We start from the raw sequence: 13,936 nt of genomic DNA on the forward strand, positions 1-13,936 counted from the left end.
GGAGCGTAATGACCGAGAGTGGCAGGAGGAGCGTAACCAGCGGGGAGCGGTCTGGTGAGGTATTCGCTCATCTTTGCATGGTAGCGGGGGTTGGCTCGGGGTGGAATTCTTTTTTTGTCGCGGAACGTGACTTCCAACTCCGTGCAAAGTTGTTGAGGTTTCCTGGGGATTTGTTCCACCCGAGGGTTTGCCTGACATTGCACCGAAGGCAGCTCGGTAGTAACCAGCCGTATTTGTTGTTCGATAGCATTATGCTTACTGGAAAATTAGCTGGACATTTGGGAGTCTGCACCATGTTTGAAAAAGTTTGAGCGCCCGTCATGTGTTAAGTGCGAATGTGAGTATGCACTTTTAAATGCGAGGATTTATGACCTAAGCCATACAATGTCTGAAACAGGAATAGGGTGTTTGTGGGCGTCCCTTCATTGGAAAATAGCACCTGTACGGCGGGTTATTGTCCAGTATAGGCGGAATGGGGTTCTATTTACATTGCGAAAACAAAAATAAAACACAAAATTGAAATACTCATCTGAAACAACAGATGCAGCGCTGATTGTATTTGGGTAACACTTGCCACAGGTAGTAAATTAAGCCATTTGACTCCACGCAACCTTTTCCATTATACAATAAGATCATGGCAATCGTATCTCAAATCTATCCTTGTACTATCCATTTTATTTGCTGACTTCCTCTACCAGAAGGACGCAGAAGTAAATATAGGAAAGTAGTTTAGGTCACGGATTTCCAAAGATTCACAGGCCTTTGAAGGATTAAAAAAAATCTAATCGAACCTTATTCAGAGTGAGTAGCTTCCGGTTCTGAATCCTACAGCCAAGAAAAGTCCTAAGCAACATTTATCTTATCTGCTCCTTGTGCTTTTTCTGGGACAGTTTTGTTTTATATTTGACGAGAGAACGTTATTAGCATGGCTTTTTCTTTAAAAAAAAGACCCAGAGCTATTCTGTTTTCCAGACAAGTGGTTATTCCAGGAGGAGTCTCACCAAAGCCCTCAGGCTTGTCCACATTTATGCCACAGCTTCTCATGATTAAGCTTGCTGATTTATTTTGTGTGTGTGTGTGTCGTTTCAGTGATATGCTTATTTCAGCACTTTTAGGTTAGTTTTGGAAAACATTTGCACAATGTAGGAATAATTCTCAAAAAGGTGCAATAAGTGGAAGTTGAACCTAGGGCTTTATTCCCTGCAATGTAGGAGATTGAGGGGGTGACCTGACAGACGTATACACGATCATGAGAGGCATGGACAAGGTGAATGCACATAATTTTGTTCCTTGGGAGGGTGTGCAAAAAGCAGGGGAGCATAGATTTAAGATCCAAGGCGAAGCGAGAGATTTAAAGGGGACATCAGGGGCAGCTCTGCACAATGTGTGGTGAGAAAGTGGAACAAACAATAGCGGTTGAGGCAAGCAATAATTAAAAGCCTTTCTGATGAGTATAGAGGGCTATGGGCCAAAAGCAACAGATGGGACTAGTCTACATAGGCTAACAGATGCCCACCACCTTGACCATTGCCTTTTCTACTTGGAGAAGATTCACCTCTACTTGGAGAAGATCCAGGAGGCTTGAAGGCCATGTTTTCATGCTCTTAGATGCTTGGTTTGCCTTTCATTGAAGTTTCTAGGTCTTCTGTCATTTTCATGTAAGTCAAATAAACCAAATAATAAAGATGAACATAAAGCCTGGTATCTAAATCGCTTGCAGTGTACCCAGAGTTTAATTATTTTTTTTTGTCCTGGTTAAGGGAACTCAGGTTCCATGTTCACCATTTTCCAGTCTCTGACTTAGGAATAACTTCATTCCTCTTCAGTTAGTAATTCATATCCACAGTCTTTCACAGTCTCTAAGCTGTATCATATCCTTTTGCAAACTCTTGGTGCTACTCACAGTTGGCCTTCCCACCCAGACTTGTTCTTCTTTGTCTTTCTCAGATACAGTTTTATTGCACTTGACTGGGTCCCTAAACACGCCATTCATGCAATTCATATTTAACAGGCCCAAGCATTGATCCTTGCTGTATCCCATTGGCCAACCAACCTGAAGATAACTTGTTTTCTACTTGTTAACGACTTATTTTAGTCAATGTTTAAGAGCAAGGATCCAGAGAAAAGGACAACAGAGGTGGTCACAGGAGGCAGAGGAAGGACTATGGGATTGCTATGAATTGGAGGACTTGGTCACATTTGAGGATTTCTCAGAGGATCTGAATGAATACACCATGGATTTTATAAAAACAGTTGTAGATGATTATGTTCCCACAAAATCATTAAGTCTTCCTCAACCAGAAGCCCTGGATGAACCATAAGATCTGCAGTCTGCTAAGGGCCAGATCAGAGGCATTTGGGTCAGGTGACCAAGTAAGATACAAGTGGCCCAGGTACGATCTTCAGAAAGTCATTTCCTGGGTGAAGTGGCATTTCCTAACCAAATGTGAATCACTGTAGGATGCTTGATAGCTGTGGCAGGACTTGAATACTATTACCTCTTACAAAGTGTAACCAAGTGACATAAGTGACAACAAAGCTTCACTCCAAGATGAGCTCAATGCCTTCTATGCTCACTTTTCAAGTCAAAACATGAGGAACCTTCACAAACTCCCACAGCCCCCCATAACCCTGTGACTTCAGTGTCTAAGGCTATGATGAGAGCATTCTTAAGGAATGTGACCCTATGGTAGGTTAACTGACCAAGTACTAGTGACCTGTGCTGATCAACTGGTTGGTGTGTTTACTGCTATTTCTAGCCTCTTGCTTCAGCAGTCAGATGCAGTTTTACTGGCTCTTCATTCAATCGTCGTACATCTGGACAGAAATTATGCATAAATCAGAATGCTCTGTTTTGACTGCAGCTGGGCATTCAATACTGTCATCCCCTCAAAACTAATCAATAAGTTGCAAAACCTTGGCCTCAGTACCTCCTTGTGCAACTGAACCCTTGATTTCCACACTTGTAGACCCCAGTCAGTTCAGATTGGCAACACTATCTGCTCCACAATCTCCAGCAGTACAGGTGCATCACAAGGCTGTTTTCTTTGCCCTCTGCTTTGTACGTATGGCTGTGAGGCTAAGCACAGGTCCAATGCCATATTTAAGTTTGCTGATGACATCGCTGTTGTGGGCCGAATCAAAGGCGGCAGCAACTCCGCATATAGGAGAGGGATTGAAATCTGGCAGAGTGGTGCCACTACAACAGCCTCTCACTCAGTGTCAGCAACTCGATGATTATTGAGTTCAGGAGGAGAAAACCAGAGGTCTGTGAGTCCGAACGCATTGGGGGATCAGAGTTAGAGAGGCTCAGCAACTCTGAATTCCTCACTGTCATCATTTCAGACATTCTGTCCTGAACCCTGCATGTGAGTGCCATTACAAAGAAGCATGGCAGGGTCTCTACTTCCTTAGAAGCTGGCAAAAGCTTGACAAACTTCCATAGATGTGTGGTGGAGAGTATATTGACTGGTTGCATCACCACCTGGTATGGGAACACCAATGTCCTTGAACAGAAAACCCTTCAGAAAGTGGTAGATATGGCCCAGTGCTGTCACAAGAAAGCAGCATCCATCATCAGGAACCCGCATCACCCTGTCCATGCGCTCTTCTCTCTGCTACCACCAAGAAGAAGGTACGAGAGCCTTACGACTCTCACCACCAGGTTCAGGGTCAGTTATTACTCCTCAACCATCAGGCTCTTGAACCAGTGGGGTAAATCATTCAACTTCACTTGCCCCCATCACCGAATTGCTCCCACAACTTATGGACTTGCATTCGAAGACTCTGCATCTCATTTTCTTGACATTTATTCCTTATTTATTATTTCTTTTTTTTTACTTTTATATTAGCAAAGTTTGCTGTCTTTGCATGTTGGTTGGTTGTCCATGTTGGGTGAGGTCTTCCATTGATTCTTTTGTTTCTTGGATTTTCTGAATATGCTTGCAAGAAAATAAATCTCGAGATTATGTATGCTGATAGATATGTACTTTGATAATAAATTTACTTTGAAAATTTAGAGTGTTCCTCCCAGCTATTGACATTTTTAGATCATGTATTACTTGATATATTCTGTCATGTTTACTGAAGACTCGCGTAAGCAGCCCTGGGTCTTATGGAATCTAGTCTGTATAGTGAAACAATGGCATCAAGGGGCCATGACCAAAGATTTCCCAACATGTTTGCTTAACTATCAGAAAGCATAGGCATTAAATTAAAGCAGAATACAATTTCCTAGTGAAATGCATCTTTATCTCCACTCCCCCCTTGTATTTTTTTTCAATACTACACAATTCATTCCCCCTCCCCCGTAATCATGGTCCTGTAGCGGTGTGCTACATGCAGCGCTAAAATTACGACACGGAGACGGTAACTGCAGTCGAAGAAAAAACTTTATTCGAAATACCCAGCCTTGCTTTTAATCCTTCCTCAACCTGCCCCCCCGTGGCGCAGAGGCTCCAAAGCTCTGTGCTCGCAAACCCCCGTAGGCTATCTCCCTTAGCCGGAATGCCAGCTAATTGTGAGCCGGTTCGGATGTGCCAGGAAATGGGTCGCCACAGTCCAAGGTTTAGCTGGAAGCCAGCTATAACTTTTTTTCTTATAGACTGCATATGCAGATCCAGGTCTCCTGGTCTTGATGATTAAATACAGATCTCCAAGTTTATTCTGCAGGTTTAGAGTGCAAGCGTAATCTAAATCAAAAACTAAAAATACTACTGACTGCTGAGTATGTCCTGCATCAGCTTTATGGATATTTGGTGTGCGCAGTGGCAAGATGATTGACCTGAACCATTAAACACTTTCTGTCTTTCTGTCCACATCGACACTCTCTGATGTGAAGAACTTATCCAATATTCTTTGTTCTCCATTCATGCTGATACCCAATGCATATAAAAATGATTTTTCCCATTTGTACTGTCACCAAATCACTTGGAGTTAACTGTTTGGAAAGTAAATCAAATAACTACATGAATTGTGTATTTTCAGTCCCTTTGGAATTTAGTTAAAACTGCAAACACTTCACTCTAGTTTTCTCACAACCTGTGTAGAACTGCTCCTTTGGCAACTGCTGTGGTTTGAGGATGACATGGTTTAGTGCAGGGGTGGGCAAACTTTTTGACTTGAGGGCCACAAAGGGTTCTAAAATTTGACGGGGGGGGGGGGCGCAGACCAGGAGCAGATGGACGGAGTGTTTTGGTAATACACCTCATAAGAGAAAATAAAATATCATGGGATATGTAGAAAACATGTGCTTTAATTTCAATTGAAAATCAACAAATGCATTACAACAAAATATCTGTCTTTGAAGTCCCATGGTATTTAGCTGTTTATTGAAATGACTTTTAAAACACTGAAAATTAAATGAATAAAATACAGCCTTTTTTAATAGTAACAGTTATTATTTTAAAGCACTGAAAATTCTGTTATCCTTCAAGATATTATCATCATCACTCTCCTCCTGCCTGTCTTTTTTTCAAAAACAGTAGGAGATGCAGGTCTACTTGTCCTGCTCCTTCTTATTCAATTGTCCCCTGTGCCAAAACACAACAACGACCAGCACAAAGACAGAACAATGACAGCGTGCCAGTATGCGGAGCACGTTATTTGATCTGGAGCGCATTTTTTATTTTGAGAACGTACATGCACCTGCGCACTACTCATGTCCATCACTTAACAGAAATGACATGTAACATGTAAGGCTTATTGAAAAAAATATTTTCAAATGCATTTTTTACATAACACAACGAAGAAACTTATTTTTAATTTCAGTGGGAACAGTGTTGGTCGTCTCCCTTTTTAGCCAGCGCATCAAAGTCTGGATTTAGTTTTGTTGTGGCGATTCTTAGGATGGATCTGAGGTGTTGGTCAGTTAACTTGGATCTGTGGCTGGCTTTGTTGATGTTCATGATGCTGAACGCCTGTTCACACAAATAGGTCGAACCGAACAAAGAGTAAAGCGCAAAAGTGGAGTAATACGCTGCACGTCAACAAAGGTCAATGTGTAGCGGTGTGCTACATGCAGCGCTAAAATTACGACACGGAGTCGGTAACTGTAGTCGAAGAGAAAAACTTTATTCGAAATCCCCAGCCTCACTTTTAAGCCTCCCTCAACCTGCCCACCCCCCCCCCCCCCCCCCGTGGCGCAGAGGCTCCAAAGCTCTGTGCTCGCAAATTCCCGCAGGCTATCTCCCTTAGCCAGAATGCTGGCTAATTCTGAGCCGGTTCGGATGTGCCAGGAAATGGGTCGCCAGACAGTAGGGTCCTGCAGTTTGCACTGTGATTCTGTGTTCTTTCCATGCATGGATGTGAGATTCTTGATAGCATTCTGCATTTTGTGTGGTCACAGGCTGGGTATTTCCACGAGACACTGAGAATATTGCAACAGCACTTTCATCCTTGTGACATGCAGCATTTACAGATGGCCGGCTTTCTCCATTGTGTTGCAGTCAGCAGCATTGGCCTGCCCTATTGTTATTCTCTTTACATGGAATCTGATCATTAGCCTCGGCACCACCTCTAACATCAGAACTGTCTCTCCTTACATTCATTCAGAGCCTTATCTGGTGTTTCTACCACTGGTTGCTTTTTTTGAATTAACTAATACCAATGTGAGTTTTTTTTTCTTCATTGCCTCTTCTCCAAATGTACTAGTTATTTTATGGAACATTTCCCTTGTATTAGTGCTGCCCGAGGGGATTGAGAGCATGGTGTATCTGGCATGGTTCTCTCTCCAAGAGACAGAGTTCCAATCCTCTGCTGCCTGCCACTCATTTTGTGATTGTGTTGTTGCTGTTTGCCCATTAGTTAGCCAAGACTTGCTGTTACCCACAGCAAAATGTTCCATCTGTATCCTTCCCGTTCCCTACTTAAAGTCAGTCAGTTTTCCCACTATAGAGACTGCCCATGATGGAATGTGGATAGAAAAACAACTGCTGGGGGAGCTCAGTGGATCAGGCAGTCTCCTGAATGCAACTGAGAGATTGTGACTCAAACCATTGACTGTCCATTTCCTTTCACACATGCTGCCTGACTGCTGAGTTCCTCCCGGAGTTTGTTTCATTGTCGCTATTTTTTGGCAGTTCCTGCACCTGGAGCTGGATTAAAAATGTATTAGAACAGGGAAATTTGCCAAAGAACCATAGGACATTACAGCCCTTCTTGGCTGTGCCCTACCATTTTTCTGCCTAGTCCCACTGACCTGCACCATATCCCTCCAAACCCCTCTCATCCATATACCTGTCCAAGTTTTTCACATTCACCACTTCATCTGGCAGCTCATTCCACACTCCCACCATTCTCTGTGTGACGAAGCCCCCCCCAATGTTCCCTTTAAACTTTTCCCCCTTCATCCTTAACCCATGACCTCTTTTTTTCCTCCCTGGCCTCAGTGGAAAAAGCCTGCTTGCATTCACTTTATCTATACCCATCATAAATTGATATACCTCTATTGTCTCCCCTCATTCTTTGACGCTCCAGGGAATAAAGTCCTAACCTATTCAATCTTTCTCTGTAACTCAGTTTCTCAAGTCCCAGCAACATCCTTGTAAACCTTCCCTGCACTCTTTCAACCTTATTAATATCCTTCCTGTAGTCTGTTGACCAAAACTGCACACAATACTCCAAATTCGGTCTCACCAGTGTCTTATACAACCTCACCATTACATTCCACCGCTAATACTCAATACTTTGATACTCCAATCAGCAAATTTGCTGATCCAATTTGCCACATTATCATCCAGATCATTGATATAGATGACAAGTAACAATGGACCCAGCACTGATTCCTGAGGCACACTACTAGTCACAGGCCTCCACTACCACTCTGTGGCTTCTTCCATTGAGCCAATGTCTAATCCAGTTTACTACCTCACCATGTATACCTAGCGACTGAATCTTCCTAACTTACCTCCCATGCGGGACCTTGTCAAAGGCCTTGCTGAAGTCCATTGTGACAACATCCACTGCCTTCCCTTCATCCACTTCCCTGGTAACTTTCTCGAAAAACTCTAATAGATTGGTTAAACATGACCTACCACACACAAAGCCTTGCTGACTTTTTCTACTAAGTCCCTGTCTATCCAAGTACTTGCAGATCCTATCTCTTAGTATTCCTTCCAATAATTTACCTACTACCGATGTCAAACTTACCGGCCTATAATTTCCCTGCTTAATTTTTGAGTCTTTTTTGAACAACGGAACTACATGAGCTATCCTCCAATCCTCCGGCACCTGACTCGTGGATATCGACATTTTAAACATTTCTGCCAGGGCCCCTGCAATTTCAACACTAGTCTCCTTCAAGGTCCGAGGGAATACCCTGTCAGGTCCTGGGGACTTAGCTACTCTGATTTGCCTCAAGACAGCAAGCGCCTCCTCCTCTTTAATCTGTATAATTTCCATGACCTCCCTACTTGTTTGCCTTGTTTCCATAGACGCCATTCCAGTTTCCTTAGTAAATACAGATGCAAAAAACCCATTTAATATCTCTCCCATTTCTTTTGGCTCCATATATAGTCGACCACTCTGAACTTCAAGCGGACTAATTTTATCCCTTACTATCCTTTTGCTCTTAACATACCTGTAGAAGCTCTCAGGATTATCCTTCACCCCGACTGCCAAAGCAACCTCATGTCTTCTTTTAGCCCTCCTGATTTCTTTCTTAAGTATTTTCTTACTCTTTTTGTACTCCTCAAGCATCTTATTTCCTCCCTGTTGCCTATACATGTTCTCTCCTCCCCCTGGCCCTTCCTTGAATCAGCAGCTATCTCTTTGGTCTTGCTGACTTTTAAAGGTAGTCTGTTATGCTGACACCCTGTAAGTTTTGCTAACTCTGTCTTGTACTTGGAATCATCTTTGTTAATCTAGCTATTAGTTATATATCAGGGAACCTAAATATCAGGGGTTTGAGTTCACTTCATCTGTAGGCAATAAATTAAAATATCGCAGTACACCTGGCTCTCTCTCTTTTTTCCCCTGAATCCAAATGCCAACATGCATTGACAGTAGAGTAGCCATCACCATTTTCCAGATCAGGCTTCAATTAAAACAAATGTAACCCGATTATGTAATTGGAACACAATATCTATACTTGTATTATTCTCTGCCATATTCATTTTTAATATGTTAGAGAAGTGTCAACTTTATTCATTTCTATTGATCTGCCAAGTGCCACGTTTCTTTTAATTTTCAACATGTCAGGGAACACAAAATTGGTAACATCTCAAGCTCCATCATGCTGAGCACTGGTGCCCCAGGGCTGTGTGCTGAGCCCACTGCTGATTAATGACTACAGCGTCAGATCCAGCTCACGCCGCGGCATCGAGTTCGCTGATTGCGCTACCGCGTCAGCAACAGTGGTGAGCTGGCATCCAGAGAGGAGGTAGAGCGGCTTGCCAAGCGGTGCAAGAGCAACAACCCGATTCTCAGCATGGATAAGAGGAAAGAGATTACTGTGGACTTCAGTAAGTCATAGGTTGACCACCCTCCATTGCAATTCAGTGGTTCTGCTGTGGAGAAGGTGAAGAGCACAAAGTTTCTTGGTGTTCATGATCTAACCTGGACTCACAGCATCACCTCACCGGTCAAGAAGGCGCAGTAGTGTCTACACTTTCTAAGGAGAGCAAGGCTTCTCATCCCCCATTCTAACAGCTTTCTACAGAATGTCCAGTCTGGTTGCATCATTGTGTAGTATGGAAACTGCAAGGCCTTACAGAGGATAGTAAAAACTGCCCGGAGGATCCCTAAGGATTTCCTTCCTCCCATTGGTGCCACTTACCGGAAGAACCGCAGGTGAAGGTCCGAAGCATCGTTGAGGATCCCTGCCACTCATCCCACAATCTCTTTGACCCACTACCGACAGGAAGGAGGTGCAGGAGCATCAGGAGTAGGACTTCTCGACTGGGTAACAGTTTCTTCCCTCAAGCGTGTAGACTAATGAATTCCCTGCCGCCACCGAGGTCACATCGCTAGGACAGTGAGCTGTTTAATGTTTACCTGTGCTGTGGATTAAATGCATTTTGAATTATTTTATTAATGTATGGTAATATCTTTGTTTACTGTATGTGGTATGTGTGTATTATATGTGTAACACCCTGGTTCACATTTTTACTGCTATGCTGTAGGTAGTTAATTTTAACAGTTCTGTATGAGCTGCTTTCAGCCTGTTTGGGTTATTGATTAGGATTATGGAACTGGGAGAAGGTTCAAGAGAACACAGGGAGAGGTTTTGTAGGGACACTAAGGTTGGTCCTGTTTTTTTCTTGGTTCGGCGGGAGATGAAGAGAGAAGACGCTGTAGAGAACCGGTTGTTGGATTCCACATGGTGGGGAACACATTTCACTGTTTAATTATAATGGACCCTTTTTGTCTTTTTCTTTCTTTTCTTTATTAACCCGTTAGTTAAGATTCATAAATGTAATTGATTTAATCGTATGCAGTGTGCTGTCTGTTTCTTGGCACTGACTGGTAACAGGGTAGAAAATTACACAGCATCCACACAAACCAGGGTTTGGGGTGGGAGGGCCGTCTCAAACTCATGGGTTTGGTGGGACCGGAGTGTGTCTTCCCTAGACTTGCACAGCCAGGGCAACCAGTGGGGTTTCATTTGTTGTGGCTATACAGTAGTCTGGAGGAATATTTTGTTTGGTTGTACATATAGTATGTATAGTCAGATGACAATAAACTAGAACTTAATATTCATTGGATCAAAAACATAGAAAGCCCTTCATTGTCATTCTATGACAGTCACAGTAAACAAAATCATCTCTCAACATGCATTAAGAATAATTAAACTTGTTCATTGCTCCAATACTTTCTCAAAGCCCAGTCTTCTTGGACAAATGGAAGTCAGCATCCTGAGAAACGCTGACAGTGGTTGGCTAAGGTAGCCCAAATGCTGAACTCTTAGATTTCAGTGACTGTATGCTAAATTCCTGACACTTGCTAACACTTGCTGTAGGTGACAGCAGATGAGACCTATTGTAGGTTCATCAGCTCCCTTCATTTCAGTGGAGAGGGAGAGGATTGAATTATTTGCAAATGTTTGAATTTTAACTTGAAGTAACTTCTCTGTTTTAAGTAGTTTTTATAACTTTCATTGTGGTTAGTTTTTAAGTTTTTGGATGTACAAACAGTTTTGAAACTAACTGAGCTTGTGAGTGTGTCCTAGATGTTAGTTACCTTCTCTACTGTGCCCTTAAAAAGTATTTACCATCCTTGGAAGTTTTCGTGTTTACTGTTTTATAACATTGAGTCACAGTGGATTTAATTTGGCTTTTTTGACACTGATCAACAGAAAAAGACTTCTCACGTCAAAGTGAAAACAGATCTCTACAAAGTGATCTAAATTATCTACAAATATAAACACAGAACTCAGAATAGTACAGCACATTACAGGCCCTTTGGCCCACAATGTTGTGCCGACCCTCAAACCCTGCCTCCCATTGTGGTGAACTATGTGCCTGTCTGGACACGCCCCCTGCTGACTGCTCCTGTGGCTCCTCCCACAGGCCCCTGTATAAAGGCGATCGAGGTCTGATCCTCTGCCTCAGTCTCCAGGATGTAGTATGATGGTCACTCACTGCTGGTTCCTTCTTCAGTCAATAAAAGCCGATATCTCGCCTTACATCTCAGAGTGAGTTATTGATGGTGCATCAATTTTATTGACTGAAAGTTTTAAAACATGGAAACCGTTTTACGTCCGGAAAGGTTGGATTTGGACCCTCAAGACCCTGAAGCAGCTCTTGCTTTTGAACACTGGCTTGCATGCTTCCGATCATACTTGGAGGAGGTTCGTGCAACTGAACCCGCCGTTATGCACAGAATTCTCCTCTCGAGGGTCACCCCAAAAGTTTACTCCATTATCCGGGACCTGCCGACCTACGAAGGGGCACTGGACGCCCTCAAAAGACAGTACCTGCGGCTGGTGAACACCGTCTACGCAAGACATCCTTTAGCTCCCCGGCGACAGCGGCCTGGAGAATCGAGCGCCGAGTTTCTCTGAGCACTACAGACACTCGTCCGAACTTGTGACTGCAAGACGCTCACAGCAGAACAGCATGCGGAGCTGCTAGTGCGAGAGGCCTTTGTGACGAGACTGAGGTCAGTGTACATGCGCCAGCGACTGCTGGAACACTCCGATCTTACCTTACGCTCGGCGATCAAGACGGCCAACGCTCTGGAAGCTGTGCTGCACTACGCCGACGCTGTCCAGTCACGTGATTCCCTGCTAGTTCCGTGGACAGCTCAGACCCCACCACCGCTGGCTCCCGCGAGCAAATTCGCTAACGCCGCTGCCAGTTGCGATTCCACGAGCTCCCCGAACCTGACCATGGTGGTGGCCCATCAGAAGCCCGTGCTTTGTTATTTCTGTGGCCACAAAAAGCACTCTCGAAAACACTGCCCAGTGTGAGAAACGACCTGCTCCAGCTGCGGAAAGCGGGGCCATTTCGCCGTCTGTAAGTCTAAACTGCAAGCGGAGTGCAGCGCTGTGGGTGAAACGTGGGGGCCGCCATCTTGTATGCCCGGATGTGGGCGGCCATCTTTGTCGGCGCCAGTACGCCCCGCCCCCGACCCTCCGATGCTTACCGGGTACCCCGGATGTGGGCGGCCATCTTTGTCGGCGCCAGTACGCCCCACCCCCGACCCTCCGATGCTTACTGGGTACCCCGACGGCGATTCAACTCTGGCCACTGTAACTCTCAACCAAAGCGCCCCACACCAGTTTGCAAGGTCCATGATGGACATCTTGGTGGAGGGGCACAGGACTAGATGCTTGTTTGACACGGGCAGCACTAAGAGTTTCATTCACCCGGACACAGTGCAACGCTGCGGACTCGCAACACGGCCAGTAAGTCAGAAGATCCATTTGGTTTCTGGGTCGCATTCCGCAGACATCCGGGGGGGGTTGTGCAGCGACATTGGTGGTGCAAGGCACAGAATATCGGAACTTTGCGCTACTGGTCATGCCTAATCTGTGCGTACCTGTGCTATTGGGGCTGGACTTCCAGAGCCATCTCGAAAGTGTGACTATGGTATATGACGGGCCCCTCCCACCACACACTGTCCGGAATCCTCATTTCTGTGGGACTTCATCACTATTGACCACACACACACAGCGACACACACATCCCATCCAACACGACAGCTGCGCTACTGACACCACTTGCAGTCTCTCCACTCTCAAAGTCCCTCCCCCGCCACTGTTCACCAACCTGACCCCGACTGTAAACCGGTGGCGACTAAAAGCAGGAGGTACAGTGCGGGGGACAGGGCCTTCATTCAGTCAGAGGTGCAGTGGCTGCTCAGGGAGGGGATCATTGAGCCAAGCACAAGCCCTTGGAGGGCTCAGGTGGTCGGATGGTGGCCCCACCCCCCCCCTCACGAACCCCTATTCTCTTTTCCCAGGAAGTCTGTCACTCTACCAGTTTGGCTGATGTCCCCGGGGCCAGTGCTGCTCCGGAAACATGTGAGGAGCAATAAATACTCCCCGCTGGTAGAGACTCTTAACGACTCTATCTACCTGTGAGACAACTTTCAAGGATCTGTGGACATGTATCCCCAGATCCCACTGCTCCTCCACACTACCACACTATGCTTACGTGGTCTTACCTGATGGGCGGGAGGACACAGTCTCCATCCGCGACCTGGCGCCCGCAGGTGCAGCAGACCACTACCCCGAACACTCTCCGGTAACTATGAACCCTGTACCCGAGGTGACACCGCGCTCACCAGGCCCTACATGGACTCCTCATGACACTTATATACCAGGTGCCTCGCACATGCATGAGCTGGAACCAGCACAACCTCCATCTCCTGTGCAATCACCAATGTTGCCGGCATCTGTGCAATCACAGCCGGTGCTACGTAGATCGCAGTGACAGATTCGACCACCTGATAGACTTGACCTGTAATAAACTTCGCCACATGGGGACTCTTT

At 45.1% G+C, this 13,936-nt stretch overlaps 1 protein-coding gene across 6 annotated transcripts in view; it reads left to right on the top strand.

Moving 5' to 3' along the window:
- The window catches only part of LOC132384633 (uncharacterized), a 134,774-nt gene continuing 120,838 nt past the window's right edge, over positions 1 to 13,936 (top strand). For 4 of the 6 annotated variants that reach the window (XR_009508960.1, XR_009508961.1, XM_059955937.1 and 1 more), the window contains exon 1: positions 66 to 337. The gene's annotated coding sequence lies outside the window, so the exon portion shown is untranslated. The other 2 variants (XM_059955953.1, XM_059955946.1) reach the window with 2 other exon arrangements.

The sequence above is a fragment of the Hypanus sabinus genome, chromosome 2 (assembly GCF_030144855.1).
Source record: "Hypanus sabinus isolate sHypSab1 chromosome 2, sHypSab1.hap1, whole genome shotgun sequence".
Lineage (NCBI taxonomy): Eukaryota > Metazoa > Chordata > Chondrichthyes > Myliobatiformes > Dasyatidae > Hypanus > Hypanus sabinus.